The sequence below is a fragment of the Spea bombifrons genome, chromosome 2 (genome assembly GCF_027358695.1).
Source record: "Spea bombifrons isolate aSpeBom1 chromosome 2, aSpeBom1.2.pri, whole genome shotgun sequence".
In the NCBI taxonomy this organism is placed as follows: Eukaryota; Metazoa; Chordata; class Amphibia; order Anura; family Pelobatidae; genus Spea; species Spea bombifrons.
In genome coordinates, this window is record NC_071088.1 from 92,438,174 (window position 1) to 92,456,857 (window position 18,684).

Sequence of the window (18,684 nt, forward strand, 5' to 3'; positions counted from 1 at the left end):
AATGCACATGCTGAACTTGCAGTGTTTGCTATAATGATACCTGGGAAATCTCAGGGTTTTTGCACCAATCTCAAGGTCTCATGGTGGGTTCTCAGGGTCACACAGTCTGAATCCTTCCCATTCCACATTCTTGTGGTTATATTTAGTTAATCCCCGTTTTGATTCGAATTTTACAATAAGCCATGAAATGATTATAGTCTATATTCTGAATTTAAACAAACATCACACTTACGTGATGTATAAAAAAGTTATTGAGCAAAAGTGTGTTGGACAAGGAGCAAAATATATATATATATATATATATATATATATATATATATATATATATAGCTGTTAATTGTCAGGTTGCTCAATTGCTCAAACTGTATATGCGAACAATGAGAAGACAAAGTTTTTACGAGGACTGTATTAGAACAATTTGGTTAACACATTTGGTGATTCACTACATATAATCTTCACAAAGGAATATTAAAAGGTTAATATTTCAAGAGGTCAGCTCATTTAGAAAGTTCGCATGCTTGGTTACAATATAATGTCTAGGCAGCCATTAATATGATTGAGTAGTATCTAACAGTACTCAAATACTTGCCCCAAATGTCTTAACAGAAACATTTAGGCTGCTTTAGCAATTTACACAGATTAATTAAACAAACCCTTGAATGCATGAAAACAAATATTACAAGGTAAAAAGATTGTAATTGTAATAAAACTTTCTTACCTGTTATGTTTGTAAATCCTGGAAAGGTGATTGAGGCCTTTCCCAGTGATTGAGGAGATGTGGATAGCATAGAATGTAAAGTGAAAGAAAAATAGGAGAAGGAGACAGAAGCAGTTGACTTCCAAGAGGAAACACCCCCAACCCTGCTTTGTTTTTTGAGTGAAACTTTGATGTGAAGAAAGTGAATAGTTCAGTGAATAATTAGGATCAGTCCCATGTAAGGATAATATCCCTGAAGCAAAAAACAGTGACCATCACATTCTACTTCCACACACTCGCCACACATGATACAGGAATGCCTGGGTCGACAAGCATGTGATCCCTTTTCTAAGCCGCTGATGAACATTGGATTTCTGTGGCAAAGTAAAGGCATTCCATGGTCCTGCAACAGTTACTGAAGTGAGAAAAGTACATCTTTAATGAGCAAATACTGGAAGCCCTAGCAGTACTGCGCAAAATTTACTTGAAAAAAGGCACAGAATCGGCCATTAAATAGGATATCATGCCCCTAATAGATAGTTAAACAAAAATTAGTTGTCTTCTTATTAACGCTATATATTTGACATGAAACCGCGGTTAAATGATATGTTAACTACTGGCTTGTCAGTACAAGATAACATTGCTGTAGAATGAAAATAGAGACCTTTGCTAGGAAACAAATATATTAACCATATTTTAGTTGGCACATACTTATTACTCTCATGGGACTAGTTTGATAGCAAACTATCAGCAAGTTTTCACTTCAGTGTGGCATAACGTTCTTTTGACACGCAAGTAAGTAAACAAGTTTCTAACAACATAGTATATTTATCACTATATCTAATGTTCTGTTGTTTTCATCATGGGCAGCCAAAGCTTTGTAAATCCTAATCCTAATCAATCTGGGATTGGTTGGGTTTGCACTGAATTCTTGCTTTGTGCAACTTTATAATGCATGATGGCAAATAAAACTTTTAGTTTTGCAGCACCAAGGGAAGCGCAATTTTACATATCAATTACCCACATTTGTCTGTGTTATGTACTTCTGTATATACTGTGACTGAAAGACCTGTCCTTTTCTAGGTTTGATCAAGGATGCCATTAATGGAATTAATCATCAATGTTTACATATAATAAAAGTAAATCATGCTGTTTCATCATATGTTTCCCAGTTCCAAAGGCAATTGTGGTTCGTCTAAGGTATATTAGTACACTATCACAAAATACAGTCATCTTAAACTCTTATACAACAATGGCCTACAGATATAATATAAAAAGGTTAACGTACCAACATTACTCATATCCTGTTGTAATAATTGACTAAGTGGTGAATACAGATAGGGAACATTTTATGACATACTTTAACACCTTATGTTAGGTTTGTGTATGAAACATATATTTTATTGTTTAACTCATAACTGTAACGGATTCTATCATATACCTGGTAACCAAATTAAGTCCCTTGGGTGTGCCAGTCACAGCGACACGTTGGAGGATAATTAAGAGACTTAAGGAATATGCTATGAGTGAAAGGAGATACTACATGTAATGCTTAGGAGGTGACAGGAGTATACATACTGCAATCTGGAATGCAAAACCAAGACCAATTAAGGTTTCAGCAGGGATAATGGGCAAACTAGATGAGCTGAATGATCCTTATCTGCTGTGAAATGTTTCTATGTTTTCATATTTTTGGATTGCTTTGGAGCATTATAATTATACTTTACAATATGCATGTTTACCTTTACATTATGCAAATGAGTAATCTTGTCACACAGAAACTCAAAATGCAAGGGATAGATCCCACAGTTGTGTACATTTAGAGAATAGATGTTATTTGCAAAACTGGCCTGACATGAGCTCACAGAGGTTAAACATCTACATATAGCCACATGATAGGCACCTGTGACAGTTGCAGACATCCCGTAGAAGTTAAGCATAGGATGGAAGACATGCCTGCAGAATCCATAGGCAGGCAGGGGCAGACTGGCGATGGTCGGATGGCCCTGACACTTTAAGTCTGGCAGCCACCTATTGACATAAGTGCATCGAAAAGCTGGATATGTGTGACCACACGCTACTTTTTTCAGCTTGCATAGCATGCGGCCAGGCATATCTAGCCACTGTATGTTGGTCAGCGGGCCACTTGCTATTGCCTGGTGTGCCAGTTCGGGTCAGGCTACAGGTGGGCAGATCCAGTCTGAGAAGCGAGCATGGTAGGGCAAAGACACCAACCATAACATAAACAAATGTAGCCATAGTAACATGAAATGGGAACAGAAATATAGACACACAGGACTGGGGTCAATGGCTAGAAAAGTTGGTAAATACTAAAAGTATGGTCACATGTGATGGCCATTGGATGTTTTCTTGCCACCACTCCATGAAGCCTAAGTATTGACAAGTCCTAACACTAATCCAGTCTAAAAACTAAAGAGTCTTCTAACTAAGAAAACACCTAATCCAAATCTATCACTCCATCATGATCTATATTTCAATACTACAGCATAGGATGCACTACACAGTATTACTGAAGGCATTTATTTAAGATTTCAACCAATCATAATGCTCACTGGATGGGATTAGATGGTATACTTTTTATCTATTACCGTCTGAGGTAACAATGGATTCTTGTTCTTTTAGCCTTTGTTTCTTATTATTATTAATTAAGTCACAATTGTGGGACATCTTTTATGTTTATTTTGGCCGAGACTTGGCATTTGTAAACCAGGCAAGTGCCTAATGGTCAATAGTGCCACATACTAATTGTTACTGCAGTTGTTACCCTGTATTGTGTGTTATTTAACGGGGTAAGGTGAGGCTGCACATGTGTCATTTAGAAGCCACTAACCTCAAAGTGACATCCAGAGTTTGACCCTCGGTGTGGTCACTAAAGGGAGAGTGGACATGAATGGACATGGACTTGACTACACTTTATATTATATAGGTCTCACCCCAGTTAGCTTCTGCTGGGGGAAATGATCATCTGGCTGTGTATAATGCATAGCTAAATCAATGAGATTTGTTCAAGATTTCCATTGAATTATACATTAAGCAGGACCAGCTCAGGCCTTCTTACAGGAAAAACTTGCCAATGTTAGCCCTCCTGCTAAACTCCAAATACTTTTCGTGAACACTGTGCCTAACCATAGCAAGATTTGGACACAGAAGACTCATAATTAGCAACTTATTCTGGCCTAGGCCAACTAGGCCAAAGGTAGCAGGCCCAGGGATGTGGCAGTGCCTCTGTCGCAAAACCTGAGGCGGCAGATTAACCCATTGAGAAGACCACCCAGTGTGCCAGTGCTCAATGGAGATCTCATATATCAGTAACTGTCACATTAACTGTGACAAATGTAACATGCAGCAAATTTAACATGTATTATTTTAAGAGGAAGTGAGGATGGCAGCTGTGGGTACTGCCTTGGGACAGGCCTAGAGGAGCACCAAAGATAATACATCAATACTCATTATGCTGCATACCACAGAAGCCCAAACAAAGATGAGTGGCAACAGACAAAAGCTGAAAAATTCACTGCTTTCAGGGAAACGTAAAGCCAATGTACATTACAAGACCTTCATACTCTGATAATGGTTAAATTGACAGTAACTTCAAATCAGATAAATTTCACTTTCTCTTTTGTCCTCTGCACAAGATTCATTAAGTAACCCATGTCCTATGACAGCATTTCCATAAAATGCTGTTTCAAACTGGGTTACAAATGTCTCTTTAAAGAAAGTCATGCCAGACCCTCAGGCACCATCTTTCATCAAAGTCATTGCACAGAAATGCTTAGTCACTCATAGTGCCACTTCAGTTCAAGGACTCCTGGTTTATCAAAAGTTTAGACCACAAGTCGTATTGTATACAAAGACTATGCTGCTGTTTCCTTGCCAATCTCCAAGTTGGACTGTTACAACTTCTGCTTCTAACTTTGTCTTAATTGTACATTAGCATAACATGGCATTTAATTTCAGCTTGAAGTGGTCGAAAACACGTTAATATAGTTGAATTTGTATGAAAAACCATTTGTTTCTATAATTAGACATACAATCACATCAGGTAATAATAAAAGGAGTAGTTGCAACTCCTTTTCTCTGATCCACCCTACATGTCTTTTTAGCAACCAATTCCTCCCATGGATTAAATCCTTATATTTGTATTTCTCTAGAAGAAATGTGCAATAATAGAATTAATTGTGAAACTAAAATGTATGTATCAGCCATAATAGAGTTTTTTTTACAAGTTTTAGTAATTATATTCTCCTTCGATTTATTTAAATTGGATCAAAAATAACATTTCCTAGAAAAAAAATTAATAGGATGACTTATGTGGGTATATGAAGTGATATAGTTCTGCTATTACACTAGCATACAAATATAAAATCCAAGCTTTTTTAAAATTTTTATAAATGTTCCACTTGAGTCTGCAACAATTGGAACAGAGATAAATCCTGCCACTATATGTGCCGATATCTATGTAAATCGCTCTGGCTGGAAAGCACTTTCAAACATTCATCATCTTCAACAGGAAGTCATCCAGGTAATTACTGTGGTCACCCGAGCAACCATTCATTCTTAACAATGTTTCCTTCTTGAAAAGGTTATACATGCAAGAACATTAAGACTAAATCTTGTTTCATTCAGATATCCGCATTGGTGTTATTGTTTTTTCATCTGCCTTATGAACAATAAATATTTTGTTCATTTTGATATACACTATCACATTTTAAACATGTTTAAAAGTCACGTATCAATTTATACTGTGAAAGCATACAAGTAATGTCTTGATTTTGTTTTAACAATTGACCAAGATAAAATAAATATTTTTTATTTTCTTTTAACCAAACTGCAATTTTACATCGGGTGTGATTTTTATTATTCACCTGATGGACTGCAGAATATTTTCTTTTAGAAGTCACTCTTGCATATTTGCTAATATAATTTGTTAAGCATGTATAACAATGGTGAACAAGGGAAAAAATGTAAGTGACTGGTAACAATGTTCTAACTCATACAAGACTTATGAATCCAGCTTTGCAGGAATAAGTGACAGTTTATAGATGAAACTACAATAGATAAATACAATGCATTATATATATATTGAAGAATGCATATTGTGTATCTGTACAGTGCATTCCTTAAGAGGTTTGGTGGAAACCAACCCTGTTTTAACCCTTTGAGTGCCAGAGGCCTGGCCAGATTTTCTGCGTGGTGGGCAGGGACATTTTCTTTTTTTCTCTTTTTTTGGAAATCAAAATAGTATTAGTTTTCAAAAGATGGCAAGAGCGGAAGGTGTACAGAGGTGTACAGAGAAACACACAGTTAAGTGTCCACATATGGAGGTCTATGACACAAAACATGAGCACATCCAACTGTAGCGCCCAACATGCACCTTCTGGTATATGAGAGAAAAAAAAAAAAAGAGGGGGGATTTAAAATATAAAAGTACAGAAAGCCGATAAGAAGGCCCCAGCAGAACACCGAGCTCCTCAGAAGAGGTAAACCAACCTAGGTTGCCACATATTTCTCATATTTATCTGCATCCTGTTATACCAACTCCTCCACTGCCCTCCTGTACCTGATTAACCCAATCCCCGATAGAGGGGACACCCTACTCTTCCAGTGTAACGGAATCACGCATTTTGCCATGTTAAGGAGGTGAAATGTGAGGGAGCATTTATAAGTCAAAATCCTCTGGCAAGTATGGCGGAGAAGCATTGCACCCGGATTCAAGGGAGGCAGCATGGCCATAACCCGTGGAATATTTTCAACTATTTTGGCATCCTTTAGTTTAAGCGTGATTCCACAGAAAAGTTTTCTGTTTACCCATGGAAAACTATATATTGTTTTTTTCATTGGTAGCTGAATTCTGGTAAATTTTGTATCACGGCATATCTATTGTATCTTATAAAAGTACCAAAAATGCATCACTGAGTATATTTTTATAGAATAGATATAGATTTAAGAAAATTAGTAATAGCATAAAGTCATGTTTTCTGATTTTGTTTATATAAAAGTACATGTGATAAATTCCATTCTCAAACTGATATAAAGGGTCAAAAAAGTATACATTTCCTGAATGCACACTCCAAGGACAATCACCCAAGCACAAGTTTATCTTTTTTATATTATTGCAGTGATTCACAAAAAACTTACACAATTGAGATATATGATTATGTATCCCTTCTTTATTAGCTGAATGAAAGAATATATATATATATATATTGCATGAATATCCAAGGTCTCTTGAATAACACAATTGAATGTGTATTATAGTACATAACCACATATTATAGTACATAGCCATATAGTCACTGTGATACCTTCTGGCCCAGGGGGCAGGTACAGTTGAGTGGCCCGCGGCCCCTTGTCCCCTAGTAACTAAAATACACACTAGTGCATACACTTACACAAACTCAATAAAACACATGGTTCAGTCGGTGAGGATCACCTTGAGTAGGAAAGGCTGGGATCAGCAGTGAACAAAGTATTGGGACCATATCCATTCCAGTGAACCAGATACTGGGGGGAATCCCTGTGAAACCTAGAATCTACGTTTTCTTGGAATCAAATATGATGTGTGTTAATCTAGTCATCGTAGAAGGGATGATGAGGGAGGATATCAGCCTCAGACATTCAAGAATTCTTGATACTGGGTAGTAAACAGTGACATTCAAGGGGACAGTAGCTACAGCTTTCTTAGGAATAGGATGCCTGTAAGAAATGCAGGAGGTTGAGGTCACGGCTCTGTGTGGACCAGTCAAGTTCTTCTGCACCAAACTCATCCAATCATGACTTTATGAACTTTGCTTTGTGCACTGGGGCACAGTCATGCTGGAATAGAAAAGGGCCTTCCCCAAACTGTTCCTACAAAGAAAGTATAACATTGTTCAAAATGTCTTGGTATTCTAAAGCATTAAAATTTCCCATCACTGGAAGTAAGGGGCTTAGCCACAGCCCCATGGCATTTTCCCTCCTCTATCAAACTCTACAGTTGGCGCAATGCAGGCAGGTAACCCAGACTCACTATTAGACTGCCAAACAGAGAAGCTTGATTCCTCACTCCACAGAACACGTTTCCACTGCTCCAGAGTCCAGTGGCAGTGTCCATTACACCACTCGATCCAACTCTTGGCATTATACTTGGTGATGTGAAGCTCGCATGCAGCTGCTCGACCATGGAAATCCATTCCACGAAGCTCACGCTGCAGTTTTTTGTGCTGATAGTAATGTCAGTGGAAGTTTGGAACTCTTTAGTTATTGTATCAACACAGCGTTGGAGACATTTACACACCATGCACCTCAGCACTGTGTAACTTTATGTGGTCTTGAACATCATGGGTGAGTTGCAGCTGTATCTAAACACTTCCTGATGCAAAGGTGGCATCCTAACACAGTACCACGCTTGAATTCACTGAGCTCTTCAGAACAACCCATTTTCTTCACAAATATTTGCAAATGTAGACTGCATGGCTAGGGGCTTGATTTTATTCGTCTGTGGCAATGAGTCTGATTAAAACACCTGAATTCAATCATTAAGAGCTGTGTCCCAATACTTATTATTGTGGAGCAGCGTATATCTCGCTACTTTCTGAACTTTTGAGAGCTCTAGCGGTAACACTATGATCTGCATCCTCTCCTATGGATTATGTTGGTGCAATAAAAAAAGACAAAATTAACAATAATTGGTGAAAGTACGTGGGCCTCTTCTCACCGCCTTGGGCAGAAATAGGATTGTTGCAATACAGGATTCCATCAAGCAGTGCAAACATTTTTTTACACTTCATAAAAATTGGACACATATTTTATAAAGATAATTATTATATGAGCAGCACAAACTTGTACTGTGATGTGTTTCATATTTGTAAACCTGCATGTCAGCACAATGTTCCAGTATTGTTATGCTGAATCAACCCTTCAGAAAATGGAAATGGTAGGAATCCAAAATTAAAGCCAATATATTCTTTCCTTTTCTGTGATGTAATTGAGAAGTATGTGCATGACTGCTACTCCCTTACATAAAACAAAGGCTATTTGCATAGATATTGCAGTTCTGATTTTTCTTTCTTGGTGGTATAGATCTTGAGTATTCATCTATTTTCCACTTTTGATCTGTCCAAAAATATCTTTTATATGTTTATTCATTTCTGTTTTTTCATGACCCATGAATACGTTTTGTGGTTTGATGAATATTATTTCCAAGTTGGAACCAAATATAAAACTGTGTATTGACAAGAGCCATTGCTTAAGAGTGAGAACAGGCTTTGCAGTCATCATTTGACTAAATGTCCCTGATGCACATGTATCACATGCACATATTCTGTGTCTGTCACTGCTCCAGTGAAAACCGTTTCGTTTCAATGACATGAATTTCTTCATAGTAATCTCTTAAAGTCATTAGGAAAAGAAATGCTAGGACATCAGGACATCACCTAAAATGGTAAGGGCGTACATGTAATTTGAAAAAGTGTTACTGAGGGTGATGTAAGTTGAATAGCTTTCCATTAGTGGAATACACTGTAGGACATGTCAAGCATGGTTCCTTCAGGCTTTGGAGATTTGCCGTGTCTGCATTCCTTTCTTAAGGTCAGATGCAGAACCACCCCACAGTGATCATGTGCATAAACCAAAAACACAAAGCCCAAGCTAAATAAACCATGCTAGTATAATGTATTCTATTTCGAGTTCTGTGCTGTAATATAGAATTTGGGTGCTGCAACATTTTTTATTTGATTATTTTGTTAGTGTTTGATTGTAAATTACACCAGGCTTCCATACTAATGTACTGCTGACAGTGACCCTATACCAGGCAATCTGCACCAAGACATTACAACTTTGTCTGCGTAATCCGGAACATAAGTAGCAGAGGCCTCTGCAAGTTGTAGCATAATACATAATACAAAATTGAAAATAGACATGCATATTGCCTGTGTCAAAGTATGCTTACGTTTACATTGCTAATCAGAAGCAGATTGGCACACTGTTAATTAAATCCCTTGTGTTTATGCTTATTAGGCACTTACCTATAGCTATTTTTTATTGTTCAATAAGACTCCCAGGCTATTTGTGTCTGGTAGGATGGATAGAACCACTCATACAGCTTGGTTGACAAAATCTAAAACTTTGTGATGACCTTCTGTTTACTTTATACTTGCAACATGTCCCCTAATATGTACTATCCAGAACATTTTGGTTTTACTCAAATTACCACTGTTAAGAGTTTTTTTTTAAAACTGTGTGCAGTCAGCTGTTTCCATCAGAGCTGAAAACATTAAAAGTTTAGGGCTCATAAGTCATTAGAAATTATCAGGAATGGCACAATCTACTGTAGGAGTAAAAGCCTAGATTTACATATGTATATGCGTGTTTATGGGCAGTTGTGTGTAAAGGCAGATATGTGTAAGGGAAGTATATATGTGTTTATGGGCAGGTAAAAAATATAAAGTGTATATGGACAGGTGTGTGTAAAGGCAGTGTGTGTGGGCAGTCGTGTGTAAGGGACGTGTATGTGTGTGTTTATGGGCAGGTGTGTGTAAAAGCAGTGTGTGTGGGCAGTCATGTGCAAGGACAGTGTGTGTATATGTGTGTTTATGGGCTGTGTATGTGTATATGTGTGTTTATGGGCAGGTATGGGTAAAGGCAGTGTGTAAGGGCACTGTAAATAAAATAGCCTCTGTAAAGGAGCAAGCTACGGCTCTGCCTGAGTTAATGACTTGCTAGCATCTGTGTGGGCATATCATCGTGCCTCCTGCAAACATTTGGAGTGGAAGACAAGATGCAGATGTTGCCATGGAGCACTGTAACAAATCTATTAGTAATTTTATATTGTCCTCCTCTTCTATTATACCATGCAAAAAAACAGCCAAATCTGTTACCATGTAAGCAGAATGAGCAAAGTTTAGAGCCTCAGTCACACAACTGGGGAGCATGACTTTTGTAAGAGGCACCAATTTAATGCAGTTTTACATAACTGCAATATAATATGCTTTAAGCAAACAATGTGAATCCCTTATTTATTTACAGTTCTATCATTTTGGACAATTTAGCTAACTTAATTTGTAGCTGGATTTGAAAAATTATATAAAGTTGTGTAAACAGTTTTAATGTCATATCTATAATGCATTGACAGAAATATGTGCTGGACCTGGGATATTAAAAAATTTGGGCAAAAAACTATGTTACAGACAAACGGAGGTTATGGGCTGAAAAGCCATACTGTGCAATTCCTTTTAACTTTGTGTGGTGATGAAAAGCTCATCAGATGTGATATATACTGCAGTAAATCTCATTATTAGAAATAGTAGTTCCAGATGTGAGAGTAAGTGCAACAGGAATGATGCAGATGGTACTTCCCAGATCGAATTTGTCTGCAGCTTGATGTATATCTGTTCATTCAGTGAATGTTCCCTTGGCTCAAGACAGCAATGATTCATCCAGGTCAGTGTTTCTAGTGCATCTTTATGATGGCCTCACAAGCGAAGCATTTCCGTTGCCTCTAATAAAGGAAAGATAAGCAAGAACATAAATGCATTTAATATTTTTTTCTTTATATATGAGATGGATAGATAGATAGATTTATGTATTTATTTATTTCCATAACAGAGACTTTGCTGATATAACTATTCATTGGCGCACCTGGACATTTTCAGGGGAAGCAATCAAAACATTATAAGTGTCATCACACAGAAATGCACATTACAAACGCCAAAGAGATTTCAGTTTATTCCTTTCTTTACCCTTCTTGGCCACTTTACCTTAAGTTTCTTAGTATTGATACCCAAATCTACCTGTCTTCTCCTGATCTCTCTCCATCTTTCATGTCCTGTATTACCAATTGCTTGTCTGCTATTTCTTCATGGATGTCACAACGTTACCTGAAACTTAATCTTTCTAAAACTGAACTCATTATCTTCCCTCCTTCCATCTCCACTCCACTACCTGAATTATCTATCACTATTAACAACACAACTATATCTCCTACTAACAAAGAGCTAATGGGCTAACAGGATTAACAGCTACTGGCTGTGTATTTATTTATTATATACACAGCAGTAGGGGGTACACAAAAGACAGTGAATGGCAGTACTAACACCTAGCACCAAACACATTAATAAATTTCTTCACAACCCCGATAATTAGCCTTCTTCTTACCAGGATGTTCAGCTGGCATTTACAGTTCTTTGGGAAATGTGATAAAACATACAACAGGGGAAATCAGTAGAAAGTGGGTCCCTATACCCACTTCCCCAAGAATAGAACCCCATCTAATGTCAGGGCCCATTGTCAGCAGGCAGGAGGCTACCCATCAGTCCCTTCCAAAAGCCCAAGTGACGGAAGGTTCCGTCACAGCATTGGTCATTCCTCACCCAAGAATCCACAAAAACATTGGTTCATTCACTTATCATTTCCCTTAACTACTGCAACATCTTTCTGGCTGGCATTCCACTGTCTCCACTCTCCTTTGCAGTCTGTCCTAAATGCTGCTGCTAGGCTTATCTTCCTTGCACGCTGCTCCTCTTCTGCCCACTCTATGAAATCCTCCACTGGCTCCCTATTACCTTTAGAATTAAATTTAAATTCCTGGTACTAACATATAAGGCCCTCCATAACACTCCTTCTCCATACATTTCTGTCTTCATAAGCAAATCCTCTCCTACTCGATCATTACATTCTTCCCCATAGACTAAGGCTCTCCTCCTCACTTATCACCTCTTCCTTTTCCTGTCTACAAGATTTCACTCTTGCTTCCCCATATCTCTGGAATCTAATTCCACTGAACCTTCAGCATTCACCCTCTCTCCCAACATTCAAGAAACAAAACTCACTTCTTCAGAGAAGCAGACCATCTTAGCTGCTGGAACATCCTTATCACTGATACAACCACCACACTACCTCTCACCCTTTCTCTGTGCCTACTATCTTGAATCTAAGACAAGGCCATGAACTGCTTCGGGTCTGAGTCTTTACATCAGGCCTTGATGGTTTTAATATGTGTTCAAATTTTACGTTTCTATTAATTCCAGAAATTGTCACTACTTTCACTTAACAAGGCTATTTTAATAGCCCAGGCTTTATTAGTGTGCTGACCTTCAGCAAGTTGTGTTCTCTAGCACAGGTGTGATCAGCATTATTTGAAAGAGAGTGCTGAAATCGTCCAGATTTTAAGGGGTATGACATTCAAGTGAAACCTCCCTTACTAAAGTTACTAATTACCTACTCACTGCTAAAGCCATGGGCCACTACTCTATGCTAATCCTACTGGACCTTTCTGCTGCTGTGGACACTGTAGGCAACACTCTTCTGCTTCTCTATGACAATGTTCTCTCCTGGTTCACATCCTACCTCTCTGAACATACCTTCAATGTTTCCATCTACAGTAACACATCCCTCCCCCTCTCAGTCGGGGTACCCCAAAGCTCAGTTGTATGACCCCATCTGTTCTCCCTTTACATTACCTCACTTAGCAAACTAATCTAATCCTTTGGCTTCCAATACCACCTGTACGCTGATGACACCCAGATCTATCTATCCTCTGTTGATCTCTCTCCCTCTGTCTTAGACTATGTAACTAATAGCCTTGCCTCTGTCTCTAACTGGATTCCCTCACAGTTTCCCTTAATGTTAATGGTGCAGTCATCTCTCATCCCCTCATGCTCGCTGCCTTGGTGTCACCATAGCCCTGTACAATGGCTAGATAGGACATAACAAGTAGTATATAACATAACAATTTGACTTACAGAAACAACAGATGAGGAGGGCCCTGCTCAAACAAGCTTACAATTTAGAGGGAGTATATCATGTATTACACAATAGGTAAAAGTTCTTTTTACAGCACACACATTATTTGTCTTCTCTTTAAGTATCACTGTCTCTTCCATATACGTATATTTACAACAAATAAAATATCATATTTCTCTAGAATTACTATTTTTCATAACAGGTGGAAAAATGTGGGATAATATCAGTTTCGTAACAAATTTTGATTATGCAACACATTTGTTCTTTTTACTGCAGTAAGGTGCTTATGCAAGTCCCTGACACTTTGTTCTTTCCCAGGATTACTTAGAATGCATGTGCTCCTCATGTGCAGGGGGTATACTGGGCTTTATTGTACACTTCTCCATTTCTTTCCACGGGGAAGATTTAGAAATCCAAGATGAAAACATTTGTTCATATGAAGATTAGTTTGGTGTAAATTCTTCTGCGTGTTTCTTAAATGTTGTTACCTGTAGAGTAAATCCAAGTTTATCTTAAATTAATAAATAATAATCATTTGCAAAAGAAACATCTTTTATGCTGGAATATAATCCAGTTATAGAAATTGTTATAGCCTTTGGTGACTTGAGGAGTCTCACGCAGCATCTGTTCTTGCATCTGTCCATTTTCTTATTTCAGACATAGTGATCTTCATACTTGTAGAGGAGGTTTTATTTTAAGCAAAAAGATTTAGGGTAGCACTGAGTGATTAAAAGAACAATTATATGAACAACATCATATAATATGTATGAACACTAGTTTTTTGTGTGACTTTGTGTTAACACAACAAAAACTCAGTATGTACCTTATTGAATAACATTAAGTTACGCAATGTAGATACACTCAAAATGTAATTTCCTCAACATTCTGAAATACTATGGGCTTTATAGCACATCATTTATTTTTCTTCTGCTGGACCAACTCTATTAAGATAATAATAATTATATATTGTTTCTTTGTCCTCTTAAAGGTCTTTTTCTATAAAAGAGATGCATGACTTGCAGAGCATAACTGTAAAATACTTTGGTATTACGAGTCAGAATAATTATTATCTTTACATAAGCCAATGTGCTGCATTAACCAAATAAATCACACAGGAGCTTCTTTCCTTTTATTTCCTCCAAAGTTAACGTCCGGGAGCATATGATTAGGACAAGGAGTAGAAAGAATTATCTGGCACTATTTGCCTGCCATATTCCTGCTTGTAAAGTGATTGAACTCATAGGGTATTTATTGTAAGTGACAGCTTTCGTTAAAATAGTTTAAAAAATTGCAAAAGAGAAATGTTTCATGCACTTTGATCAAAATTATATATATATTGTGACACAATACCCCTTCACTTTGGTACTCTGTCCGAGAATCTTTACTCACACACAGTCTACCAGGCTGCAGAGACGGCTCAGACACAAGGAGGGTAAAATAAAAGGCTGGGTCTGTTTTATTTTTGTCACCACAGGCATTACAGAAAATAAATACATCAAAACAAAAAGCCTTGCTCTTGTGAGCACTAACTAATACAGGGTTCTCCAACCTAAGTGCAGTTGGGCGGCTTATCCGTTCCAACAAAACAAAATAACAAAATTGTATGTAATATTGGCGGCACTCAGTATTTTGGCGGCACTCAGTATTTTGGCAGCACTCAGTATTTTGGCAGCTCTCTCCCGCTCTCTCTCTCAGGGAGCCAAATGATCTCTCTTGCTCTGAGATCAGGAGACTACTTAACTGCCTCTCCCATTAATTAGTAGAAACAGGTGAGTGCTTAGGAGAGTATCCAGGAATCTCCAGACTGGATTCCCACCTGCTGGTCTTCGGCTGCTCACAAAATGTGGAGTGGAGCACTGGCCCGTCCTACTCTCCAAGTGCTCCACCCCAGGGACCCAAAATACACAAATAACAGACATCAATAATTCCATTATTAACAAGACATCTCCCTGGGGCTAGTAGAAACTATTGTGGGTAACCACCCTGCAAAATATAAGGGGATATATACATTCCCTCCATTATCATCCCCTGCTTTCTGTCACAATATATATATATAGATAGATAATAGATAGATAATTTCTATCACTTCTGTATGATTTTCCCCATACTTAGCAAATATTTTTCTCCCTTCAGAGCCATTTTATATATGCATATGGTCTGGAATCCCTGCAAACAATACTACCCCTTCAAAACACTTAAAGAATTTAAAGGTCTTCTAGTAACAACCCAACAAAGTTGGGAACCACTAGCAGAATGCGCTAATTAACCTTCTCATATGGAGTAGAGGGTCATAAGACTATTCTTTGCTCATTAGTCCCAGCTTGACAACTTAATACACATGAGTACATTAATGTATCCTTCAAGTTCATTAATGCTGATGCACTCCTCATTTAATAAACTAAGCTTTGTCCATTGAGCGGCACACTTCAAGGTTGTATTCACCATGCTACTTATTTTAAGCAGGATAATTGTATCCTAGCCTCACTCTCTGCCTTATATAACAGATTAAGCCACATGCTGGTACTCCAAGATTTATCTTTAAAAGTTCACTTGCCCATGCATAATTTGGAGATCATTTGTCATGACTGAAATTTGTGCTTCAAGCAGAAGCCCTGTGTAAAAAAAACACACGGAGCCAAAAGGCACTCAAGCTCCTCTTTTTCATATTGACTTTGGTTGCTACATAAAATTGGCAGTGCAAGTGGCCCATACTACAACTCTTTGTCAATCTGTTCATTAGGTAGCTAAAATGTTACATATTTACATAGGTATATCCCTAGCCCTCCATAATGCTGATATGCATTAGATTTGTACGGTGCAACCAATCTCAATGCAGCATTAATTCTTATTAGTGGAAAGGCTTATTTATATATCTAATTGGTACATTAAAGAGTTCAGTGAATATTCATGTATATTACTTTAGTGCCATAACAACCTGCAGTGTGTTATACTGACATTTGCAGATAACCCTTCTGGGAAACTAACTCAGGGTTTCTTACAGAATCTATTTTAAACTAATCACAACAAAACCACTTTAAACACTATTCTGGCTCAAGCCTCCTTTATTAAAACAAGTAAGATTTTTTTTTTTTAGAAACTGGTTGGACATCTAAAAAAACACTTTGGCAACAATCATAATGGATCAAGGGAGTCCTATCATCCAGATTTGAGCAAAAGCGACATTTAATGAAATGATTCATTTTAACATACACAAATGCAGTTGTTTCCTTTTGCCAAACTTTAACCCATTCTAGAGATTATAATATAAATGAAAGGCAGAATGGGGATTTCTTCCAATACACATGGAACTTTTTTCATCCTGCTTATTAGGGGTTCCTTAGAAAATTTGAGAACATAAGAAGACAAGGCAATGCTCGGATCACAGTTCCCTATATCCTGGTCGGTAGTTTTACTTCACAATCTTCGCTTTTTGATACCCTGTACCATAGTGTACCTTATATTGTTTAAAAAGTTAATATTACAGAATATATTATATAATTATGTCCTGAATTGCATTTAAGCTTTCTATGCATTGCAAGTTTTAGCTCCCAAAATATCACTATGAACATCTTACTAGCTATTTCTGTTGTACAGCTCCTACTGCACACTCTGTAACTGGCAGGTATGTACCTACATCTATTGGCTAATTAAGGCCCAGGTGATGTACATTCTATAACTACCAGCTTATATTGAGGCCTTCTTGCACATTTTTTCATTTGTGTGTTGTGATATGTAACAACCCTGTCCATATCCTGCAGCAGGACCCAGACGGTCTACATGTTTTGGTATGTAAATTCAACAAACTAGTTGTTTCTGTTGTTTCATGCCACCTGTTTTACACCCACAAACCAAGCAAGAGTCAGTCCTAGATTAAACAGTTCTGCTGAAGATTCTGTTGTGAAGTCAATATTTTGTAACAAAATAGATAGTCGTAGTAACATGATGTCATTTCTCTGACAGTTCTTTCTAAAAACAAACTTAAGTCCCACCACCTTATTGTTGCCCTACAGTTTATTTCTGTGTAAAACACTACACAGAGCTGTTGGTCCCTTCCAAGCACCAGAGTGTTAGTCTGCCTAGCAGGCAGTTGGCACAGGCAGGGTACTGCTCAGTACAATCTTGAGGCCAGTCACCCCAGATGCCTTTGTATGAGCAGCCAAGTGCATATGCACATTTGCCTGGCTAATGTCAAGAGGGACTAACATGGAAATTACACAAACTGGAATGATCCTTGATTTACTGACAAACAGGAATCAGTGAACTCACGATTCTAATTTTTATACAAATTAATTTTGAGATCACATCTGAGTGCCTAGAAATGTTTTGTTGCCTAGTTTTGACACACCATTTTGCAATTATAAGGTCATTACAATCTAATTGTCACATAACTTATTAAGTAAGTTTTTAGAATCTAATTTTGAAATCACTCCCTTAAATTAAGAAATATAATTGTTGTGGAGCTACGACATCACTGTTTTTTTTTAGAAAGATTATTGCCACCCTCTGACATCATTCTTGTACAAACGTAATTAATTACATTGTATTTCTGACAACTCAAATATTCTTAGAATGGTATTCTCTTTCGACTATGAACGTATTACATTCTTTACATAGAAAATGTATTACTGAAGTTTGATAAATATCAATTAGCAGTATATACTGGAACTGGAGTGGGTACCTTTATTAGAATGTATTGCCACATCCAATAGAACTGTATCAGAATTTATGGTTAGCAATAACGAATGAGGCTTGGTCTTCCAACATTTATGGAGCAATTGTTTATGTTCCAATCTTGTATGCCTGGGTCAACACCAATAAATATTGTCCAGGTGACTGATGCCATTAGAGATGATGTTAGCACAGAACTGAAATACTTTCCAATGTACAACACAGTTAGTATACTAGTTAATGTTATACCCTGCAACTCCTGCAGTCCGGATTCAACTGGTGAAGCCACGGAGCAAGAGTCGGGACAAGAGACAAGTAGCAAAGTCCACTAAGCAAGCCAGGATTAATAGCCAGTAAATCACAATAGGTGCAAGAGGCAGATAGTATAGTCCAGTAAGCAAGCAGAGATCAGTAGCCAGTAATTAACAATAGTGGCCAGAGGCAACTAGCGTATCAAGCCGGGGTCAATAACAGGTAGGTCACAATACAAAACTGAAAGAATAGGACAAACAGGAACAGTAGGGAATGGCATATGTCAAGATGCAGACACAACAGCTGGGACAAACAAGCACTGACCT

General features: G+C 37.6%; 1 protein-coding gene across 1 annotated transcript in view; it reads right to left on the reverse strand.

Annotated features, from left to right (window-relative positions):
* Positions 1-857, reverse strand: part of OCA2 (OCA2 melanosomal transmembrane protein) — a 101,813-nt gene extending 100,956 nt beyond the window's left edge. Inside the window, exon 1 of the mRNA XM_053455190.1 lies at positions 719-857. The gene's annotated coding sequence lies outside the window, so the exon portion shown is untranslated. The remainder of the gene's footprint in view (positions 1-718) is intronic.
* Positions 858-18,684: the final 17,827 nt, after the last annotated feature.